The 23,529-nt window shown below is 49.2% G+C and overlaps 1 protein-coding gene across 2 annotated transcripts in view; it reads left to right on the top strand.

Annotated features, from left to right (window-relative positions):
- ELF4 (E74 like ETS transcription factor 4) overlaps positions 1-23,529 on the top strand; it is a 66,320-nt gene that overhangs the window by 24,769 nt on the left and 18,022 nt on the right. Inside the window, exon 1 of one of the 2 annotated variants that reach the window (XM_043973659.1) lies at positions 16,418-16,458. The exons of the other annotated variant lie outside the window; for it this stretch is intronic. The gene's annotated coding sequence lies outside the window, so the exon portion shown is untranslated. Of the gene's footprint in view, positions 1-16,417; positions 16,459-23,529 lie in introns of those variants that run through there. 2 annotated transcript variants of the gene reach the window in all.

Raw genomic sequence — 23,529 nt, 5'->3', positions numbered from 1 at the left:
CAGTTGACACTTACTAGTTGTGTGACCCTAGGCAAGTCACTTAACCCCAATTGCCTCACCAAAAAAAAAAAAAAAAGACTTACAGGGCTTTGGGGAAGTAGAGTGAAGGTAGGTAAAAAACCTTTGGGTTCAGGAGGGAGGAAACTTGCTTTCTCCCAACAAGAACTCCTCCATGTGCTGCCAAATGTTTAACAATTGGCTCTCTGGGGAGAAATGTATGCTGGGCATACTTTAAAATTGAATCTGGGGGCGCAGCTAGGTGGCGCAGTGGATAAAGCACCGGCCCTGGATTCAGGATGACCTGAGTTCAAATCCGGCCTCAGACACTTGACACTTACTAGCTGTGTGACCCTGGGCAAATCACTTAACCCTAATTGTCCCACCAAAAAAAGAAAAAATTGAATCTGAATTATTTTGACCATTTTCTCCATCGCTTTCTTAAGTCTAGACAATCAACAATAAATCAAGCCCTCATTTGTGATGCTTACCGATTTCTGGGGTGTAAATGCTCACAGTGAAAATTTAACAATGGGCAGGAGCCCAACTGAGCTGGCTTCAGCACACCCATGGCACATTTGTTGTGTGCTTTTTGGTGAGCCAATGCCCCTCTCTGGGCCTCAGGAGATGTGAAATTGTCTTGGGAACAAACCCATATATGGATGTCGGTGGCTGTTGTTTCGACAGATGGGGCCTTGGGCCTGCTAGGAGCTTCCAATTGGGTAGCCATGGTTGGGCGGGGGTAGCAGTGACCAGGAGGAGGTGCCTGGGAAAGGCTGGTGACTACAGCTTAGCTCTGGGCCTTGCACTGCGGGTGCTTGGTAAATATTGAGTGAATGAATGAGCAAACATGCACATACATATTTACATTGTGTTCCAGTTCAAGTAAGTGCGTTTGTGGGCCACGGTCCATGATGGCACTGTTCTAAATCCCAAGCTGGGATGGGGGAAACTCTGGAAACGAGGGTACCCTTCTTGAAAAAGAATCTGGAGCTTGTCAACAGGCAATCACAACTTCACGAATCTTCCGTGAAAACTAGATTTATTACAAATGAATGTGGATATGGAACCCAGTGTTCCCAATCCATCCAGAAATTTACATATTCAAGATCTAGGTTGGAATCTGGTTCCGTATTTGGCCACCTATGTGACTCTGGGTAAATCACGGTAGAGCAAGTTCTGCCCCTCCAGTCAAGGAAACCTTTGTTTGAATCCTGCCCCAATATTTGGTGACCCCGGGCAATTCATTTCTCCTCTTTGCACCTCAATTTTATCCTCTTTCAAATGATGGGAGTGAATTTGATGGCTTCTGTGGTCCTTCCCGGATTGAAATTTTCAATCCTTTAGTTTCCCTATCAGTGACAGATGAATCTTTGCTCTCTTGACATCATGGAGTTAATTAAGGAAAATGCCCTGTAAACCCTAATTCACAAGAGAAATAAACATGAATTCACTTGCTGCAAAGTAAGTTGGCTTCCCATCTCCTGTCTTCATTAGGTTTGTCTACTTTTCAGATGCTTTTCTCCAATTCAAAAGGCCATTGGCTTTTGTTCTCTCGTCTACGATGTCAGTTTCCCTTTATTAGATGATTTAATCCATTTACACTGAAAGTCATGATCATTAGGCCCATGTTTCCCTCCATTTCTGGTTTTTGTACTGCTTGCTTTGTCCCCCTCTTTTAAGTCAGCACTTTGTCCCCTTGACAAAGGAAGGGGGCTTGGAGAGTGTCTGCTCGGGCTCTCTCCTTTTACAGTTGAAGTAAATGAGGTCCAGGGAAGGGGAAGCCACTTGCTCACATCCTATGCCTCTTTGTGACAAGGGTCCTTGACTATTATTTTGTGTCCCGGCTCCCCGTGGCAGTCTGGGGCAACCTACAGACCTCTTCTCAGAATATGTTTTAAGCTCTTACATGAAAATACATAATATTCCAAAGGAAACCTATTCTATTAGATGCCAGTTTTCAGAACATCTATTTTATTTTTGTTTCTTTGTTTGTTTATTTTTGCATTTTTTCTTTTCGATTCCAAACCCTCTCCCTTTCTGCATCTTCCCCTACCCATTGAGAAGACAAGAAATATGGATACCCATTCTCTATAGGAAGTCATGCAAAACATATGTCAACCTTAGCCATTTTGTGGAAGAAAGCAAGAAAAATAAAGAGAAAAAATAGACATCATTCTTCACTCAGAGCCCATCAGTTATCTATCTGGAGGTGGATGGCATTTTTTAGCACGGGTCCTTTGGAGCTGTCATGGATCACTGTATTGATCAGAGTTGTCCAATCTTTCACAGTTGATTCTCATTACAGCTTTGCTATCACTGTGTGCCATGTTCTGATTCTACTTACTTCACTTTGCAATACTTCATATAGCTTTTTCCAAAACTCTCCCTTTCAGCATTTCTTTTTTTTTTACATATAAGGTATTTTATTTTTTCCGTTACTTGTAAAGATAGTTCTAAACTTTTGTTTATACAAGCTTTACAATTTCAGATTTTTCTCCCTCCCCCCTCCCCTAGACAACAGGTAATCTGATATAGGTTATATCTATATATCTATATATCTATATACATATAGATATATATAAACACATAACAACATTAATCCTATTTCTGCATTAATCCTGTTACAAGAGAAAAAATCAGAGCAGTGATGCAAAACCTCAAAATAGAAAAAAAACCAACAGCAGCCAAAACAAAAGAAATAGTATGGTTCAATCAGCATCTATACTCCACAGTTCTTTTTTTTTTTCCTTGGATTTGGAGATCCTCTTCTATCATGAGTTCCCTGGAACTCTTCTGTGCCATTGCATTGGTGAGAAGAATATAGTCCATCACAGTAGGTCAGCACTCAATGTTGATGATACTGTGTACAATGTTCTTCTGGTTCTCTTTTCAGCATTTCTTACAGCACAACAGCTGTAAGATTCCATCACAGTCATATACCAAGTTGTTCAGCCATTCCCCAATTGATGGGCATCCCATCAGTTTCCAATTCTTTGACACCACAGAAAGAACTAGTCAGATTCACAGACCTCAAGTCCTACTCTGTACCCCTAGATAGGTTGGCAATGCTTCCTCATCTCTTTTTCACATTTGAGACCTCACAATAGCCCCTGGGGAATAGGTGGAACAAATATTGCGATCCTTTATCTCCGCCGTTGTTCCCCTCCCTTCTTTCCCTCCATAGCTACCTGGCCCCCTGCCTCAGGTATGAGAAATCCGGGCCTTCTTGCAGACCACAAGGAAGGAGCCAGTAGATAAGTGATGGACGCTGGGAGGGGATGGAGCCAAGGGCACAAAGAAATCCCTGGCCCTGGCAAGGGAAAAGATTCCCTCTACCTTGGAGGCTGGACCAAGGGAAGGAAGACTTGGGGACCTTGTGGACAGGTTCGTGGGAGGGCAATGGCGCAAGGGGCGGGGAGGGGGGAGGGATATTGTCAACTTATTTTTGTTGAGCTGGCTAGGGCTTCCAAAGAAATCCCTGCCCACATCTGAAAAATTCCTGGCACTTGGCTCGTCACCACGGTGGCCACACCCTCGACATAGCCCCAGCTCAGGCCAGTGCCAAAGTTCTTTAGGTTTTTCCCCCAGCCCCATCTGATCTCTTGGGTACCCCCCCACACCCCACACCCCGCCCCCACTCCTTGGGGCTAGAGCTCTTTTCCAAACATTTGTCACCTGGATTTAAACTGTGTTCCATCATCAAATGCTTGCTCAGAGGTTACACTGCAAATTTGGGGAGGGGCTGGCATGAGCCCAGGTGCACACCTGGCTAATGTGGCCCCCAGGATTGGGGGGGGGCATGTATCATTCAATTCAATTTAATTCAACATGAAGTTATAAAGCACCTACTAGGTGCCAGAAACTGCTGGAGAACTGTGCCCATTTTCCTCATTTGGCAGATAGTGCTTGCCTGAGAACAATGAGAGTTATACCTCGCGTAAATCAAAGAATGAATCCTGTCTGTTCCTTCGGGGAGGCAAAAGCTTCCAGAATTCACATCTAGGATTCCACTGGCATTGTCCTAAAGGGGAACTGGTTATCTCATAAGGTAGTGATTTCCATGAGGCAGGAGGTTTCCAAGCAGAGAACTGGGATGGCCACTTGTTGGGTATATTGTAGAGGATTTCTTGCTCTTGTCTCTGGATACTCTTTAGCATGTTGGTGGGGCAGCTAGGTGGCACAATGGATGAAGCACTGGCTCTGAAGTTGGAAAGACTTGAATTCAAATCTCACCTCAGACACTTACTAGCTGTGTGACCCTGGGCAAGTCACTTAACCCCAGTTGCCTCAAACATCTGGGGCCATCTCCAGTCATCCTGATATATATCTTGCCACTGGACCCAGATGGCTCTGAAGGAGAGTGAAGTTGGTGACCTTGCACAGCCCTCCCTCACTTAAATCCAATTCACTGCAAGTCATGGCATCGCCTCCTGATGTCATGGTCCTCTTTGAGAACGAAGGACAAACAACAGCAGCAGGTTGGTATCCTTCCTGATAGCTAGGTGGTGCTATAGTGGATAGAGTGCCAGCCCTGGCAGGAAGACTTCTCTTCCTGAGTTCAAATCCAGCTTCAGACACATACTAGCTGTGTAACCCTGAGCAAGTCACTTCACCCTGTTTGACTCAGTTTCCTCATCTGTAAAATGGGCTGGAGAAGAAAATAGCAAACCACCCCAGTATCTCTGCCAAGAAAACCCCAAATGGGGTCATGAAGAGTCAGACGTGACTGAAAAACAACTGAATAACTGATCCTTCCTGAAATGTTGTTCCTGTTTTCACCAAATGGAAGAGGACAGAGGCTGCAAACTCTAGGCCAACAAGATTGACTGACCACTCATCCCATATGTTGTAGTGGAGATTCCTTTGGTGTACGGATTGCACTAGATGAACAACAAAGTCCCTTCCAACTCACAGATTTCGTGATTCCTGGACAAATGCTAGAGCAGAGGTTCTTAGTTTTGTAAAAAGATTTTGGTCACTATAGTTCAATGGAATTGACTTCCTCTATAATTCCTTTTATTTTATGCATTTAAAGCCATTATTCTAAGAAGGGGTCCATGGGTTTCACGAGTCTGATGGCCAAAAGGGGCCATGATGCATACAGGAAGATTTAGAAGCCTTGTTCTCAATCATATTTCTTTCTCTTTTTTTGGCAGGGCAATGAGGGTTAAGTGACTTGCCCAGGGTCACACAGCTAGTAAATGTCAAGTGTCTGAGGACAGATTTGAACTCAGGTCCTCCTGAGCCGGTGCTTTATCCACTGTGCCACCTAGCTGCCCCTTCAATCATATTTCTAACAGGATGGTGAGTGACCATCTAGAAAAAGAACTGGTGATCCCAAAGAACTAGCCATGGCTTCATCAGGAGCAGGTTAGGCCAGACTAACTTTATTTCATTTTTTGGACAGGGTTACTAACTAGACTGGTAGATGAAGGCAATGGTATAAGAATAATTTACCTAGATTTTAGCACAGCATTGGACAAAGTCTCTTATGCTATCCTGGTGGATAGCATGAAGAAATGTAGACTAGATGGCAGTGGATTGGGAAATCAGTGGCATAATATCCCCTCAGAAGGAGGTCTCTAGTGGAGTGCCCATGGGATCTGTGCTAGTCCTATGCTACTTTTTTTTCTTTTTTTCTTTATAATTTTTTGATGAGGCAATTGGGGTTAAGTGACTTGCCCAGGGTCACATAGCTAGTAAGTGTCAAGTGTCTGAGGCTGGATTTGAACTCAGGTTCTCCTGAATCCAGGGCTGGTGCTCTATCCACTGTGCCACCTAGCTGCCCTGTCCTATGCTACTTTTATTTTTTTATTTTTATTTTTTTGCAGGGCAATGAGGGCTAAGTGACTTGCCCAGGGTCACACAGCTAGTAAGTGTCAAGTGTCTGAGGCCGGATTTGAACTCAGGTCCTCCTGAATCCAGGGCCAGTGCTTTATCCACTGCGCCACCTAGCTGCCCCCTATGCTACTTTTAAAAAAAGTTTTATCGGTGCCTTTTTTTCACATTTGAATTTTTACTGACATCGTTTCTCTTTAAATCACCTTTAATTCCCAATGTGTTCCTCTTCTTCCCTGTATAACAAAGAACAAAAGAGAGAAAAGTTCAGCAAAACTTGTTCAGCCATTTCAGTTATATCCAACTCTCAGTGATCCTATTTGGGGTTTTCCTGGCAAAGATATGGGATTGGTTTGCTATTTCCTTCTCCAGCTCATTTTACAGATAAGGAAACTGAAGCAAACAGGCTTAAGTGACTTTCCCAGGGTCACACAGCTATTACATGTTTGAGGCTAGATTTGAACCCAGTTCTATCCTAACTCCAGGCCCAGTGCCTTATCCATTGCACCACCTAACTGCCCTCAGCAATACTAAACAACATATTAGCCAAGCCTGACAAATGAAGTATTTCATAATAATAGCTAGCATTTATGTAGCTATTTAAGGTTTGCGGAGACAAATGTTGTCATATTTGATCGTTGCAACAACCCCGGGAGGTAGGTACTATTATTTCTTCTCATTTTTCAGATAAAGAAACTGAGGCTGAGAGAGGTTCAGTGACAACAGCTAGTGAGTGTCCAAGGCAGGACTTGAACTTAGGACTTCCTGACTCCACACCCAGTGCTCTATCCACTGTACCACCTTCCCCACCTTTGCAAAGAAGGGAAGAGATTGAATGCTCATATTTCTTCAGCAGGGCCAACCTAGGTCATTATAATGTTACAACATTCGATTTTTTTTTTGATTGTTGTTCACATTTACATTGTCCTTACCGCCTATATGATTATCCTGGTTCTGCTTACTTCACTCTGTGTCAGTTCATACACATCTTGTAGTTTTCTCAAAATTCCTCAATTTAGGGGGCAGCTAGATGGCGCAGTGGATAAAGCACTGGCCCTGGATTCAGGAGGACCTGAGTTAAAATCTGGCCTGACACTTGACACTTACTAGCCGTGTGACCTTGGGCAAGTCACTTAACCCCAATTACCCAACAACCAAAAAAAAATTTTTTTTAAATCCCTCAATTTGTCATTTCTTAGAAAACAAGAGTATTATGTTATATTCACATACCGCAATTTGTTCAGCCTTCGATGGGTGAAGAGCCACTGTGTTTCCAATTTTTTTTACTACCATGAAATGTGTTACCAGGAAGTTTTTCTTGTAGATGTTATGTCTTTGACCTCCTTGGGGGTATATGTAGATTAGGCCTTGTGCTAATTACCATTTTTTATCAATGACTTGAAATAAGCACGCTTATGAAATTTGCTGATGACACAAGGCTGGAAGGGACAGTTAGCATACCTGCTAGCATTCTGGATCTAAACAGAAGTTGGCAAGTGAGAAGGATGGAATTTAATAACAATAAATGTAAAGTCTTATGCGTTTGACAAAGGGTCTATGGAGTTTTGACTGGAGTCTCATAGCTCTGGGAGCTGTGTTTTAGGGAGGATGTTGCTGATTGGATGGAAGAGAAGAAATGGGATTTTAAAGTGCTTTGAGACCATTTCCGGCTGAGGATCGGCTGAAGGAACTTAGGGATTTTACTCAGGAGAGAACAAATTATGGGAGGCCTCGAGAACTGTCTTTTAATAATATTAGGAGGCCTGTCCTAGAGGGATCAGACTTGTTCTCCTTGGCCCCAGAGTGCAGAACCAGGAGCTAAATGGGGGAAGGGGCTGTGCATAGAGGCAGATTTAGGCCCCAACCCTTGGCATCAGCGTCGGCCAAGGGCTGGCTCAGGAAATAGTGTCAAGTGCCTTTTTCATACCTTTTTTTTTTTTTTTTTGGCAGGGCAATGATGACTTGCCCAGGGTCACACAGCTAATAAGTGTCAAGTGTCTGAGGCTGGATTTGAACTCAGGTCCTCCAGAATCCAGGGCCAGTGCTTTATCCACTGTGCCACCTAGCTGCCCTTTAAGTGCCTTTTTTGTTAGAGGCCAAAAGTAAGATGATCAGGTAGGCTATTGTGGGGGAAGCACCCACCATGGTACAGGGGAAAGAGCATTGATCCTAGAGTCATGAGACCAGGATTCAAATCCTGCTTCTGATAATTACTGCCTGGATGACCCTGGGCAAGTCACTTCAACTTCCTGGGCCTCAGTTTACCCTGGTAAAATGGGGGGGGTGTCGAACAAGACAAGTCTCTTAAGTCTCTTCCAGTTCTAAATGCCCTCTGAGGTTCCTTCCAACCCTGGAATTCTGTGACCGTGTCACTTCTGTTTCTGTCTCTGTTTCTCTTCAGTCACAGCTCTTCAGCTACTGTATCGCAGCCTTGGATTTCCTCACAAGTCATTTCAGTCACATCTGACTCTTCATGACCCCATTTGTGGTTTTCTTGGCAGAGATACTGCAGTGGTTTTGCCATTTCCTTCTCCAGCTCATTTGATAGATGAGGAAACTGAGGAAACAGGGTGAAGTGACTTGCTCAGGGTCACACAACCAAGCAGTGTTGGAGGCTGGATTTGAACTCAGGAAGAGGAGTCTTCCTGACTCCAGGCCTGGCTCTTTAGCCACAGCAGCGCCACCTAGCTGCCACAATAATACTAATAGCTAATACTTACAGAGCGTTTACTATGGGCCAGGCACTGCAGTACCCTGGAACGGAGGTATTATCATTATCCCCATTTTACAGATGAGGAAACTGAGGCACACAGACCTCGTTTGAAGCAGGATTTGAACTCAAATCTTTCTCATTCTAGGCTTGTAGCGCTACCCCACTGTTGCACCACGTAGTTGCTCCTAAGACCTAGCCTTAAGATCTCTGGTTCACCTTGTTACACATTGTTCCTTTGTATCACTAGACAACTGAGGTTGTGGGCATTATTATTGGTTCCTTTCTTTTTCTTTCTTTTTTTTTTTGCAGGGCAATGACTTGCCCAGGGTCACACAGCTACTAAGTGTCAAGTGTCTGAGGCCGGATTTGGACTCAGGTCCTCCTGAATCCAGGGCTGGTGCTTTATCCACTGTGCCATCTAGCTGCCTCTGGTTCCTCTCTTGGATTTTCTCTCCTATGGAATTCTGGGTGTCTCTGCTGCCATTCCCCTTCCTACAGTGTAGATCCTTTCTTTGGTATCTATCTTGGTGGCTACAGAAACAGTGTTCTCCTTTCTGTTTTCCCCTTAAATTTTTTGGTGAGATTTTCAAGGCACTGTGTGTGTGTGTGTATATACACATGTGCATGTGCACGTGTGTGCACACCCATGCACATACACCTATATATGTATATGTCCACATACTTTATCAGCCTCTATCCCTTACCAAGAATCCAGCACTCCTCTGCCATATTTGAAGCAATGGTCCAGAAAGCCATATTCCATTCACATGTAGCAGGTTCTTAACCAACAGTTCGTTCCCCAGATCTGCCTTTCTCCTCCTTCAATCAGTGGCAGCAATGAAAATACCACCTGCGCCCCATAGGTCTTCAGTTACTTCTTGCCCAAGTCTTCCTTACTCCTAGCTTCCTTCTGGCAGTATCATTTGTGCCCACATAAATCACCAGAAATGGGCTGGAGTTATCAGGTTTGACAAGTCTTGGGAGGCCTGACAAGTTTGGAGAGGCTCTCCATCCATCACCTCTTGCGTACTTGCCCGGGGAAGGTGGCAGGCTTTTCTATTGTGGTTCTCACGTTGACATCCAGGCCCTCGGCGAGGAGTCACTCCTTCCCTTCTCCTCTGACCGTTACTGGATGAACCACCACCCACCTGGGAGGCCATAACATTATTGCTTTGAAGATGAGGAGCTGCTGCTTCTCGGAAGGGTCCAGCTCCTTACTTTGGGGGAAGAGGTGCCTACCTACATGACTCCTGCCTGTCTTCTTCCTGCTCCCCCAGGCTAGCAGCCACCGAAAAGGTGCTCCTAGGTGTGCATGCACTTACATACACAGCCCACTGCCTTCCAGGGGAGCCCAGGGGCCTGGGGAAAGTGTTTACAGAGCCCCAGGGGCTCCCTGCCAGTTTGGCAGCTGCAGGATCAGTGATTCATAGGGCTGGCTTTAAGTTCATCAATTTTGAGCTAGAAGGGACTTTGGGGGTCATTCAGGCCAACACTTGCCCACAGCCACATGGCACCTGAATGGGTCATCTAGGATTTTGAAGTTAGCCTCTCCCATTCTCCAATATCCTAGCCCCTGTGCCACCTGACTGACCGCCTGCCTTAGTCTCTGTCACCCAGAAAGTTCTCTTGATGGAGCCTTATATTCTTGGGTCGGCCTCTGTCTCCCACTGCTGCCACTTCCCTGGTCTCCATCTGCCTAGGCCTGCCTGCCTGCCTGCCTGCCTGTGTCTTCCAAGGTGACACCTAGGTCATCTGAATCTCATTCCACTTGTGTTCATGGGAGAGACCTAGAGACACAATTGAGTTCTATGCCCATTGATTAAATACCTAATCTGCACCAGGCACATGCAAACCCAGAGAGGAGGCAGGGCCAGCGAGGTGGACCTGAGGATGGGCTTCAGAGGTAGAAGACACAGGGACCCAGGACCTCTCCCTTCCTGCCTGCCCCTCCCTCTCCCTCTGTCTGTCTGTCTCTGTTTCTGTCTCTGTCTGTCTCTCTCTGTTTCTCTCCACACACACTCACTCATATATTCCCTCACTCACACGCACTCACACATTTCTCACACACTCACTCACTCATATACTCTCACACACTCACACGCACTCACACACACTACCTGTGTGATGGTGGTCAAGTCCCTTCCCCTCGGCTAACGCTGAGAAGTGAGCTTTCTTGGGAGGCCCAACCCCTGAAGCCCCACCCCTGTCAGCTCTCTCTGACCTGGAGGGGGGACAGTCACCACAAGGGGGAACTTCTGAAAGGCCAGGAGCAGGAAGTGGCCCTGAGAGGGCCCCTTTCCTCCCGGGGAGTAGGCAGGGGTGCAGTGAGCAAGCTCAGGGCCTGCAAGTGCAGGCCCAGGGAAGCTGAACTGGGAGAGGGCCCTGCCCCACCTTTCTGAGAGGGGCTTTGCTAACACTGGGTGGGGAGGGGGGAGGGGGGAGGGGAGGACCTGCCAGGTCAGAGAAGGGGGTGGGGGGGAGGGGAGTTTGTTAAAGGAAGCCATACACATTGTGCAGGGAGGAGCTTTCAGGAAAGTTCAGAAGGGGAGGGAGGCAGGGAGGGGCCCTGGGGGAGGATGGAGAAAGAGTTAATTGAAGAAGGGAGCTAGGAGTGAACGCACCAGTTTCTTGGAGGAGGCTTATTGGGAGGGGCTGGAAGGCGGAGATAGCGTTGGTCTCTCTTTAACAAAGTGCCCCTTCAGTAAAAGGGAATCTGACTTAATATCCTGTTGGGTCACGGTCACACATTACCCCATCTCCTTAAAAAAAAAAAAACAACAAACCTAATGAATCGACTTGGTCTGTTCTGGACCGGACCCTCCCGCAGGATTCCCCTAAGTACCCAAGCCTTGAGCCCAGGCCGTGCTGAGCAGGCCAGGCCAGGCCTCGGCCAGCTGTGCCTGGGCCCCGCCCCCACCCCCACCCACCCTGGCACCCTGTGAGTTCTGGGTGGGCCCAGTCCCAGAATTATGCCCCCTTCCCCAGCAGGGGAAATCCATCACTCCCCGGGCCCTCCCTGACCTAAGAGATCTCCACATTTAGAAATAGAAATCTCCACTTAGAGTCAAGAGCCCTGTATTTGGGGTCCAAGGACCTGGTTTCAAATGCCGTACTGCTACTTAGTCCTTATCTCTGGGGATTCTCTGCCCACCCTCTACACACACAGTGGGAAACAGATAAGGAAATAGTGAATGAATATGAAAGAAATATAAAGGTTCCTCCTTGTCACTTACTGCCTCTGTGACCTTGAGCAAGTCACCTGGGCCTCAGTTTCCCCCTCTGTAAAATGAGAGGATTATATTAGATGGTTGCGGTACCTTCCAACAACAAAGCTGTGATTCAATCTTCATAATTGGCAGGCAGGTAACATTGATTAAGGGCCTACTATGTGCTAAGCACTTTACAAATACGACCTCATTTGATCCTCACAACTCTGGGAGGGAGGGGCTGTTATTATCCTCATTTTACAGTTGGGGAAACTGAGGCAGACAGGAGGTGAAAGGACTTGGCCAAGGTCACACAGCTAACCTTTGAACTCCTGATTGCTCTATCCACTGCACCACCCACTGGAGGAGATGGGGGTGGGGACCGAAGGGGGAGCTCTAACAATAAGACAAGCCACTTCCTCCCTTGGGGCCTCAGTTTCCTCCTCTGAAAAAGGAGGGGGGGTGGACCTGCCCTGAGGCCCATTCCAGCTCTGACTTGGTATAATTAAAGCCCCCAGATTCCCTCTCCCCTTCCTTGAGTCATCTTTGACCCTTAGTCGTTGTATTCATTTGGACAAGTTCCCTTCTCTCTCTGGACCCCAGCTTCCTTATCTGTAAAAAGAGGGTGACTGGCACCCTCAATCTAGCCTCCTCTGATCAGCTGTGGCTGGTGGGGCACTGAGGGGAGAAGAGGAACCCCTGGCAGGATGGGTGGGCATTGGCTGGGTGGGCACTGGCTGGGCCACAGGCTGTTCTCAGTAGACAGTCTGGGGAGAGCCTTTTTTTTTTTCCATCACTGTCAGTACCGCCTCTTCCTTCATTACCCTGCTGCCTTGATGTTGCCACATAACCACAACCCCAAGGGTGTTACAGGGAGGGAGAGGAGCTTGGGGGCTGGGGAGATCTCTCCTGACAACTGCACCCCACCCATTCCCTCCTGCCAGGGCCCCAGGCACTTGCAGCTGTTGCAACCTGGGACCCTCCCCCACTAGGTAGTAGTCTGAGAGTGAAGTCTCCCAGAGTCAGCCCGGAGCCATTGAAGATTTCTGGGATGCAGAAGAGGCCCAGTGATCCTCATTTAGCACTTTCACCAAATCCCAGCCTGGGAGAATCTTAGAACAGACTCTGGCAGAACCGGAGGACACCTTGGCGCACAGAGCAGGGAAGGACTTAGAATGGACTCTGACAGAGCTGGGAGGGACATCACAGTGCACCCCAGAGGAAACTGAGGCCTAGGGATGGGAGGGGTCTTTTGTTTTGTTTTTTCTTTTTCTTTTTTTCAGGGCAATGAGGGTTAAGTGACTTGCCCAGGGTCACACAGGTAGTGTCATGTGTCTGAGGTCAGATTTGAACTCAGGTCCTCCTGAATCCAGGTCCAGTGCTTTATCCACTGTGTCACCTAGCTGCCCCTTTTTTGTTTTGTTTTGTTTTGTTTTTTCTTTTTCTTTTGGGAGGGGTCTTTTGAGTGGGAGAACCGGACATTGAATCCAGACCTTCACGATTCTTTCTACCAAATCGTGCTCTCAGAGAATCAGATTGAGAAAGAACCTTCGAGGCTTTCCAACCCCCTTCTCATTTTACAGGTGAGGAAACTGAGGCCTTGCAGTCACCCAGCTAGTGTCAGAGGCTGGACACTGATTCCAGTCCTCTGACCCTTATAAACACCTAGGTTCCCACACACCTCATTTAAAGGAGGAGGAACTGGTCACCTCCAGAAGAGAAGTGAGTGGCCTGGGATCACACAGGGAGGAAGTCAGGAGCACAGCCTGAACCCAGGTCTCCTGCCTCAGACAGACTGTGAGTTCTCTTTCTACCATACCAAACCACAGCCTCAAGCGAAAGCAACAATCCCTCGAGTTTCCTTAGTGTCATTTTTGGGGGGAGGCAATTGGGGTAAAGTGACTTGCCCACGGTCACACAGTTAGTAAGCACCCGAGGCCAAATTTGAACTCGGGTCCTCCTCACTTCAGGGCTGGTGCTCTTTCCACTGATCCACCTAGCTGTCCCTAGTGTCGTTTTTAAGACTTTGCTTCCACTGTTTCTCATTTTATCACCTACCCAACCTAGGGATTATTTCCACCATCACCCACTCTTGATTCCCTTTTGGCCACCTAAGGATTATTTCCCCCATGAGCCATTTTCTCAAGATGGGGAAAACTCTCAAGAAATTAGATGGCCACCCCAAGGCTACACTGTGAGTCAAGCTGTGAATCTGGGACTCCTACCTCCCCCTTCTCCTCCACAGGGCATGGGCCAGAAAGTGTCGTTAGGTCACTGATGCAGGCCCTCAACTAGCTACTGAGGAGAGTTTGGGGCCTAATTCGAGTGCTGTCACAAATGGACTGTGTGATCCCCCATCTGTAACATGGGTGCCCTGTAAAGTCCTCGCTGTTCAGGACCAGGGTCAGGAGCTCCAACCAGATCAGCTGTGGAAGGCAGGGCAGTGAGGGCAGGAGGATGGAAGGAAAGGAAAGGATGGGTCCTAGGCATTTCCCTGCTTGCTGGTCTTGACCATAAGGGTTAGCTCTAGAGCAGACCTGAGTCTTAGCTGGTCATAGGTGTTAGACCTAGAAGGATACCCAGTCTGCCCCTCCCCACTTCTCATTTTCAGAGGAGAAAACTGAGGCCCAGAGTGTGGAAGGAACTTGCTTAAGGTCAGTTGACTAGCAGAGCTGGGATTTGAAGCTACATCTTCCAATTAACATCTTCCTTTTGCCAATCCTTCTTGCTGTTGTTCCGTCTTTTCTGACTCTCCCTGACCCTGTTAGGTGTTTTTCTTGACAAAGATACTGGAGTGGTTTGCCATTTCCTTCTCCAGATCATTTTACAGATGGGGAAACTGAGGCAGAGAGAGGTTAAGTGACTTGCCCAGGGTCACACAGCTTGTGTCAGAGGCTGGATTTGAACTCAGGTCTTCCTAACTTCAGGCCTAGTAGCCTGTAACACTTGTGTTTAAAGCTGGCTGGAAGGGTGCTCAGAGATCATGTAGGCCAAGCCCCTTATTTTTGGGAGGTGGGAAGTGAGGCCCTGAGACAGGCAGGGACTTTCTCGGGATTACAAAATCCAGTCTGGGGCCTTTCTCATTCTACAACTCCAGCCTCTTACTAGAACCACCTATTTCCATGAGGAATCCTCTTCTGCAATTATTGAACCCTGGAGCTGGAGGGGACATTCGAGTCCTCTGGTGATCTCCTTAAACTTCAGAATTCTTTAAGAGAAGGATCACTGGATCTGCCCAGTTCTTGCCCACAACTTCCCCTCTCCTAATCTTGCCTGGGGGAGGGGAGGAAGGAGCAGACCTTCCCAACCTCAGGGGTGGGGGCTGGAGAAGGGACAGTTGCTCCTTTTCACTTCCCCCAATGCATATGGAGTTGACCCTTAAGTCCAACCCCACTCCACCCCCCACCCCCCACCATGAATTTTACAGAAGAGAAAATGCAGGCCCAGAGACAGTAAGTGACTTGTTCCCATAGTGGTGGTATTGGGAGCCAGGATGGGAACTTAGTTTAATCCAGTGCAACTAGTCCTTGTTTTAAGTGCCTGTGTGTGCTGGGCTAACAGGAGCAAAATGAAGAAGAATCCCTGTCCTCATGGATCTTACAGTCTATCAAGGTAGCTGATATTGAAACTGATCATTGATTATAGGAAAAATATGAGCAAAGAGCATTCATAAATAATTAATGAGATCAGGTCAGGTTTCCTGTTAAAAAAAATGTGGCTGAGCCTTGAAGCAAACTCTGGATTATGGGGCCCAGGTGAGGAGGGAGTGAATTCCAGGAACAGGGATGCTTGTGGAAAATCCGGGAGGTGGGAGGTGGAATGTTGTAAAGGAGGACTTTGCAAATGGGCCAGATTGGCTAGAAGGCAGAATGCATGAAGGAACGGGAGTAATGTGCAATAAGTCTGGAGAGGTAGGCTTAAGCTAGAATGGAAAGGGATCTCAATGCACATGGCATTTTGGGATCCACTGTGAAGCCTCCCCCACCTCAAGGAACCCATGGGCAATATTAGGGAACTTGAAATTGTCATTCATTTCAGGTGAGGGAGGGCCCAGGGCCCAGGGCAGGCCCTGGAACTGTGTATATTTGGTGTAGTCTGAGCTGTGTTAAGCCCCAGACTGGAATATGCTGGAGCCTGGAGGACAAGGAAGGAAACAGGGCTTTCATGTAAATAAGCACACAGAGACCCCAGGCAGCCCAGCTCCCACTGTCTTTATCTTTTGGCCTCTCTCTTCCTGATTTCATCTCAAATGGAGGGGGTGGTTGAAAGGAACATAAAGGAGGAGCTTTATTAAAAAAAAATCCGCTTTGGGTCCCAGCCCCCGTGTGTGAGAGAGTGAGAGGAGGGAGGGAGGGAGAGAGAGAGAGAGAGAGAGAGAGAGAGAGAGAGAGAGAGAGAGAGAGAGAGAGAGAGCGCTAGCTAGCTAGCTAGCAAGGAAAGGAGAATGCTGCACATAGGAGTTGGAGCTCAGGGCTGGAGAGAGAGAGACCAAGGTTGTGGGTTTGTTCCCTTCGACAACCTGTTTGCTCGCTCCCTCCATCGCTCGGCTGAGCTCTGCGGCCAGGGACCACACCCCTCACCCTGTCCGGCAGTCTAGTAAAACGTCAACATCTTGGGTTCATTGATCAAGAGCTAGAATCTGCTGTGGCTGCTAGTTGATGGATGTTGTTGGCTGGTGGTTCTTCTGTATAGAGGTACAGGGTAAGTGTTCCGGAGGGAACCTTTTGGGCAGTGGTTGGGGGTGAGGGGAGGCCGTGGGGGTGAAGCTCAGACTTCTTTTTCTGGCCTTAAGCAAGTCCCTTTCCCTCTTTAGATCTGAGTTTCTTCCTCCGTAAAACAGGGAAGGGGAAAATGTTGGACTTACTGGGATGACAACAGGTTCCTTCCAGGCTTCACGAAAGGTGTGTGTGTGTGCGCGTGTGCGCGTGTGCGCGCGCACACATGTGTATATGTGTGTGTGCATGTGTATATGTGTGTGCATGTGTATATGTGTGTATGTGTGTGTGTGGAGGCGTTCCTCAGTGGTCTCGGTGATGGGCACGAGGGGACCAGCTGCAGGCGGTGGGAGGGAGCTAAGAGGAAGACTCTGGCTAGGCAGGCCCACCTTTCTGTCCATCTGGCCTCTGGCCTTGTCAGTTCCGAGCGAGGGGGCCAAACGGTACTAGCAACGTGTGTAAGCTCCACTGGGTCAGCTGAGGGAATTGTCACCAACGCACTCCGTGACTCACTAGCTCACTGACTCAGTCACTCACTCAGTCACTCAACTACCTACCCACCCACGGGGGACCAGAATCTGGCACTGAGCTGGGGAGATCCTGAGCGGAGGGGGGAGGCCGAGACTGGCTGCTGCTGCATCCAAACGGCTGTGCGTCTTGGCAATAGTGAGGCTGCTTCCCGCGCCCCCACCCCACCCCCCGCCCCGCGCAGAGCACCCCAAGCCGTCCTTGCTCCGTGCCCGCGCCGGGCCACGGGCCGCTTGCCCTTCGTCTCCTGCGGGGCCCCTCGGACCGGGGTCGGGGCCGCCGAGTCCCAGGAGTGAGGGAAAAAGGGGAAAAGGTTCCCAGGGCTCGGCTCAGCCCCGCCGGGAAGCAGAGGTGAGGACTGAGGCCCCGCCCGCGGGCTCTGGGGTTCCCAGGGCTGGAGGCCTGGGGCCCCTCCCCCCCTCCTTCCCGCCGGTGCGGCCCCCCCCCTCCCGGCCTCCGGGCCCCCGGCGGCGGTTTCCTGGGGGGCGGGGGGAGGGGCTGCGGCGCTCTGCGCTCGGGAGGCGGGGGAGGGGGCAGAGTCCGCATGTAAATGAGAGCCCCTCTTCTCCCTCCTCCCTGGCCTTCCCCCTCCCCCCCGGCCCTCCCCGCGCTCCTCAGCCACCTGCGGAGACCCGAGCCCGAGCCGGGGCCGCCGGCGGCCGGGCCGCCGGCGGCCTACCGGGTCGGAACGTTCTCCTCCGGGGGCGGGGCCCGGGCCGGGGGCGTGTCTGGGGCGGCCGCTCGGGCCGGGCCGCGCGCTGGGCCGGTCGTGGCCGCCGCTCGGGGCGGGCTCACGGCCAAGGCGCGCCCCACCCACCCCCGAGCCCGCCCGCCCACCGGCCGATCGCGGAGCGGCGGCGGCACCACCGGCGGCGGCACCGGCGGTGGCACCGGCACCGGCTCCGGCACGAGCGGCGCGGGAAGGCGCGAGGTTCGCAGAGTTTGCAAAGTGCTTGAAGATGCAGTGGATGGAGAGGAGGGAGCCCATTGGCTCCTTTCGCCCCCCCTCCTCCCCGGTTGGGGCCCGCGCTGTGCCCAGCGGGGGGGGGGCAGCGGCGGAGGGGGGGGCTCTTGCAGCGGTGGCCCGGACCCCTGCACGCGCCCCCCCCCCCCCATCTCCATGGCTGTCAAGCCTCTGAGCTTGCCTCAGAGAACGGGGGCCCGGCATGACCGGGCTGCTCTGACTGGCAGCGGGCCTTTCGCCAGCTCCGAGCCGCCATCCGACTCCCCGAGCACCCCCAGCCTCTCACTGAGCACCTGGATACCCCTCGAGGAGCCCCCCTTCCCCCTGGACCGGGCCCCCCGCTTCCTCCTCGCCCCTCCTCATCTCTTGGAGCCATTTCCTCATTGATTCCTGCACCTCCTCCCGGACCCTCCCCATCTCATTGAGTCTTCCACTTCCTGATTGAGTCCCCAACCACTCATAGCCCTTCCCATCCTCTCGCTGAGCCTTCCATCCTCTCACCGAGTCCCCTGTTCTCTCATTGTGTCCCCTTCCCCTCCCTCAGCCCCCAATCGCCCTCATTGAAACCCCCAGCTCCCTTCCATCCCCCTCCAGAGCCCTGCCATCCCTCCCCAGAACCCCCAATCGCCATCCCTGAGCCCTCCATTGCCTCGCGAAGCCCCTCCCATCCCTTCCCCAGCTCACCCCATCCCCTCACTGATCGGTCCCCGTCGTCCCAGCTGAGGCCCTGATCCCCTAACAGAGCCCCCCTCACCCTCGCTGCTCCCTTCTCTGAGGCCACCCCATCCCCTCTTGAGCCCCCTCACCCTCGCTGACCCCCCTTCCTGAGCCCACCCCATTCCCTCACCGAACGTTCCCCATCGTCCTTCGTCTTTGCTGAGGGCCCGCTCTCTCTCTCTCTCTCTCTCAGCCCCCATCACCCTCTCTGAGCCCCTTCACGGAGCGCTCCCCCACCATCGCCCTCACCAAGCCTCATCCACAACATGCCACCCCCTGCCCCTGTTTCCCCCGTGTGTGACCGGCGTTTTCGCCCTCACCTTCACGTGTCAGCATCTCTAACTTGCTTCAGAGCAGAAGCTGCCTCCTCCCGGCGGCAAGGCCTTTTCCTTGATCCTGGCTGTGTTAGCACTCTTTTCCTCTCAGAATTACTTTGTATTACACGGCAATATACTTGGTAGGGATGTTTCGATTGTGTCTTAGGATGTCAGCTCTTTTGAGAAAAGGGCAGCCCCCATGCATGTAGTAAGTGCTTAATAAATGTATGGTGAATTGAACTGATTACTCCCCCCCCCCCCTTCAATTCAGTTCAACCCACATTAATGGAGCGTCCATTACTAGAAAGCCAGGGCTCAGGATGAGAGAATACCAGGCAAAAAGGACACCCCTGCCTTGGGGGGGAGAGGCGGGGTTCTCAGGTAGCTTGGGCTGGGCTGGAAGGCTTGACTTGTTATATGGGAGGGGGCGGGACTTTCTGCCTTGGGTTTTCTATGGAAGCAGGCAGGACAGATACAAATGCATGCAAGGGCTAATGGTGCCCACACCCCACGCACCCCACACCTCCTGGCATGCACACAGTTTGCATCCAGATTTACCCATCTACCCGATGACCCAGACCAACACAAAGAACAGGGCCACAGGCAAGGCCCATTTCTGAGTAGGTCTCTGCTAAGACACCTGGCAGAAATGATTCAGTAAGAGTATTCTGGATTGGCTGAGTGGCCACCAGGTGGCTGGTGGGGAGGGAGAACTGTCACCTTTCTTTCAAATTAGTTGGGAAGTGGGTGGAGTGGTCAATAGCTCATAAAGTCTGATCCTCCAAATGGCCTAGGGAAAATGGAAACAAGCATTTATTAAGCACTTACTAAGTTCCAGGCTCTGTGCTAAGCGCCTTACAAATATTAGCTTATTTAATCTTTACAACAACCTTGGGAGGTAGGTGCTATTATGATCCCTAGTTACAATTCAGGAATGAGGTGAAGTGACTTGCCAAAGGTCATACAGCTAATAAGTATCTAAATCTGGATTTGAACTCAGGTCTTCCTGCCACCAGGCCCACTGGGTCTCCACCCCATATAGGATCCTGTAAGTGAATGTGGGGGTCTTGAAAAATTTGGCAACAGTGCAAGGTTATGTATGCCTGTTTTATATATCCATATACACATAATAATTTTCTCCGGCGAAAAGGGGTCGAGAGTGGGAAAAGTTTAAGAAGCCCTGTTCTACTTAGCTGGGATTTGGGAAAGATAAAAACTTTACAGGTGAGAAGTACCTTAGAGACTGATTAGTCCAACCCTTTCATTTTACAAGCAGGGAAACTGAGACCCAGAAAAGATTGACTTGCTCAAGGTCAGGAGACCTCTGGGAGTTAACAATGCCAAGATTTGAACCCAGGTCCTATGATCTTACTCCTTGTGTGACCTTGAGTGAGTCCCTCCCCCGCCTTGGCCTCAGTTTCTTGATCCGTAAAATGTGGACTGGCCCATCTCTAAGGTTCTTCTCAGCACTAAATCCTATAAACAAGCTTTCTTGTTTTAGCTCCTGTGAGGTAGCAAGGCCAAGTACTACTCTGGCCATTTGACAGGAGAAGCAACTGAGACTCAGGGAGATTAGATGGAAAAGTAACTTGTATTTGGAATTTAAATTCAGGAGGATGTTCTTGTTTGTTTGTTTGTTTTACCAAACAGGTATTTAGTGGCAACTATTTGCAAGGCCCTGTGCTAAGAACTGAGAATATAAAGAAGAAAAACTACCCAGTGCTTGTCCTCAGGGACCTTCTAATTTAATAGTAATAAAGACTAGACCTTACTTCATCTGTATAGGCAACCTCCCAGGTGGGGAGAAGACTCCCTCTACCAATTCAGGTCTTTACTTTCTCTGAAATTCATGGTTTTGGAGAAATGCAAAGAGGTGTTAAATCCTGGCCCCTTGGGTAGCTTTGCAGCCTGAACGCTTCCAGGCACACCCCTGAACCAGATTAAAATGTAATTGGGAAATATTTAACAAAATAAATAATTTGCAAATTACGTAACCTCTCAATGCTCTAATCCAGCAGTGTTAAATAGAAACAAGAGGCCAGTAGGATGCCTGGGGACCAAATATTGATTTAGAAAACCACATATTAACATTATTTATGTTCTATTGTACTTTTATTTATTTTGTCACACAGTGTTTATCCTTATCCGTGGCAGGGAGACTTAAATGAAGGAATTCCCAGGTCTGAGCCCAGAATGTCCTTCTCCACTTTTTAGTTAGTTAGTTGTTATTTTTGTTTGGGGGCAGGTGAGGTGTGGGCGTGAGATGGGCGAAGAGTTTTGCTATCTTGGTGCTTGTGATGGGGGCAATGGAGAGAGCCAGCCAATGTTTTTTAGGAAGATGGGAGTGGACACTTCTAGCTAGGGGATCCCTCCTAGCCAGCTCGGAGGACAGAGCAGAATTCTAACAGGCTCAGTCTGAGACTGGGGAACCAGTCTAAGTGCATTTGTGTAGGTGAGGTGGCAAAGGACATGCCCCGGGCAGCCTTTCCTCCTGCCCCCTTTTTTTTTTTTTTTTTAGTGAGGCAATTGGGGTTAAGTGACTTGCCCAGGGTCACACAGCTAGTAAGTGTTAAGTGTTTGAGGCCGGATTTGAACTCAGGTACTCCTGACTCCAGGGCCGGTGCTCTATCCACTGTGCCACCTAGCTGCCCCCCCTGCCCCCTTTTTAAGGCTGGTTTTTCCCACTAAGGCAAGAATGTCTGGACCAGCCAACACCTCTTCCCCTCCTCCCTCCAGGCTGAGAGCTTCTGGGGGGAGGGGGGCTTTCCTGGCCTTTCAGCTGTGGTGGTAGCCCCCAAAGGATGTGGTCACTGGCTGGCTGATGGTGGGGGAGGAGCTACAGGCCTGCTGCTATTGCTACTACATCGAGGGGTGTTAAACAGAGCTGGGAATCAGGTCAGCAAGAGAAGTCAAGCTTTACTGAGTGAATCCTCACTCAGCATTAAGCATTGTATGGAGGGGGAAGATACACCGGAAGTCTCTAACTGTGGTCCCTCCCTGGCTTAAGGAAACTTAGTTGAGTAGGTAAGACTCCTGGGACTTTAAAGAATAACAAAACAAGGCAGGAGACACACAATGGATCGGCGATCTCAAGCTGGAAGGGACCTTGAAAGTCATGTAGTCCAATCCACCCCTCTCCTATTTTAGAGATGGGGAAACTGAGGCTCTGAGAGCATAAGGGACACAGAGTCCATATCTGAACCTAGGTCAGATCTTTCCATGGCACCAGCTCCCTCCCCACGGCCTCCCCCACCCCTATCTTTAGTAGTTTCAGTTTTATCGAGCACTCTCCCCAAGGCCGCCTATAGTGAGGGAAGCAGTACATAGTGCTATCATCACCTAGGAGGCAGCTAGGTGGTGCAATGGGTGGGTGCATGTGGAATCAGGAAGAACAGAGTTCAAATCCAGCCTCAGACACTAGGTGAGTGACTGAGGGCAAGTCACTTAATTTCTGGCTTCCCCCTGTTTCATCATCTTGAAAAGTGGAGCTGATAATAGCACCTACCGCCCCCCCAGGGTTGTTGTGAGGATCAAATGGGATATTTGTAACCTGCTTATTAGCAAACTTGAAAACACTAGATAAATGGTAGCTATTATGAGGAAGAAATATCATTATTACTATCAGGAAGAGGAATTATTAGAATTCTTTTTAGGAGGAAACAGATCCAAAGTGGCTGTGGCCACTCAGATCTACCCATTCCACATCCATTAGGGCCGAGGCCCAGATTCAAATACTGCCCCTGGATAAGGGCCAGATTGTGGAGGGCCAGGATTTTGGACTTTATCATGTGAATAATTATTCAATAAGCCAGTGTTTAGAGCCTGTGAAACCCAAGACCCTGGGCCGGTATACAAAGACCCAATTTGTACCTTCAGGAAGTTTATACCAATGGTACCTAAGATAAACCTTACATATCATAAAAATGGCTCCCATTTTGATAGCATTTTAAAGCTCGAAAAGTGCTTTATACCCATCAATTATTCAGCACAACAACCGTAAGAGGCCATAATCATCATCATAATCATCATCCTCGGCATTTACATAGCACTGCCAGGCACTTTACAGTTTTGATCTTATTTGATCCACAGGACAACCCTGGGAGGTAGCTGCTGTTATTAGTCTCATCTTACATAGGACTAAACTGAGGCCAAGAAAGGTTAAGTGATTTGCCTAGGGTCACAGAGCTTGTTAAAATGCCCAACTGCCTCATTTTACAAATTAGAAAAACAGCCCGAGTTCACATAGGTAGGTTGGATGAATCAGAGTCAGAATTTGAACTCAGCTGCTCTTCTTGGGAATCCTGGGCTCCTTCCATTGGGTCACAATATCTCCTCCGGGAGGGCAGGGGATGTTTTGGTATTTGCTTTTATGTTTTACATCCTAGTCAGTCTGCACACTTAGGAGTCATTTAATCGGTGAATCAACAATTGTTACATTGAATTTCGTTAGGAGGGAAGGGTGTAGAAGAAGCATTTCCAAATGACATGTTCTATGCATATACTCACATCTATATGTATAATATATAGCTTC

Source organism: Dromiciops gliroides, chromosome X (assembly GCF_019393635.1).
Source record: "Dromiciops gliroides isolate mDroGli1 chromosome X, mDroGli1.pri, whole genome shotgun sequence".
Lineage (NCBI taxonomy): Eukaryota > Metazoa > Chordata > Mammalia > Microbiotheria > Microbiotheriidae > Dromiciops > Dromiciops gliroides.
This window is presented reverse-complemented; position numbering and strand designations above follow the sequence as displayed.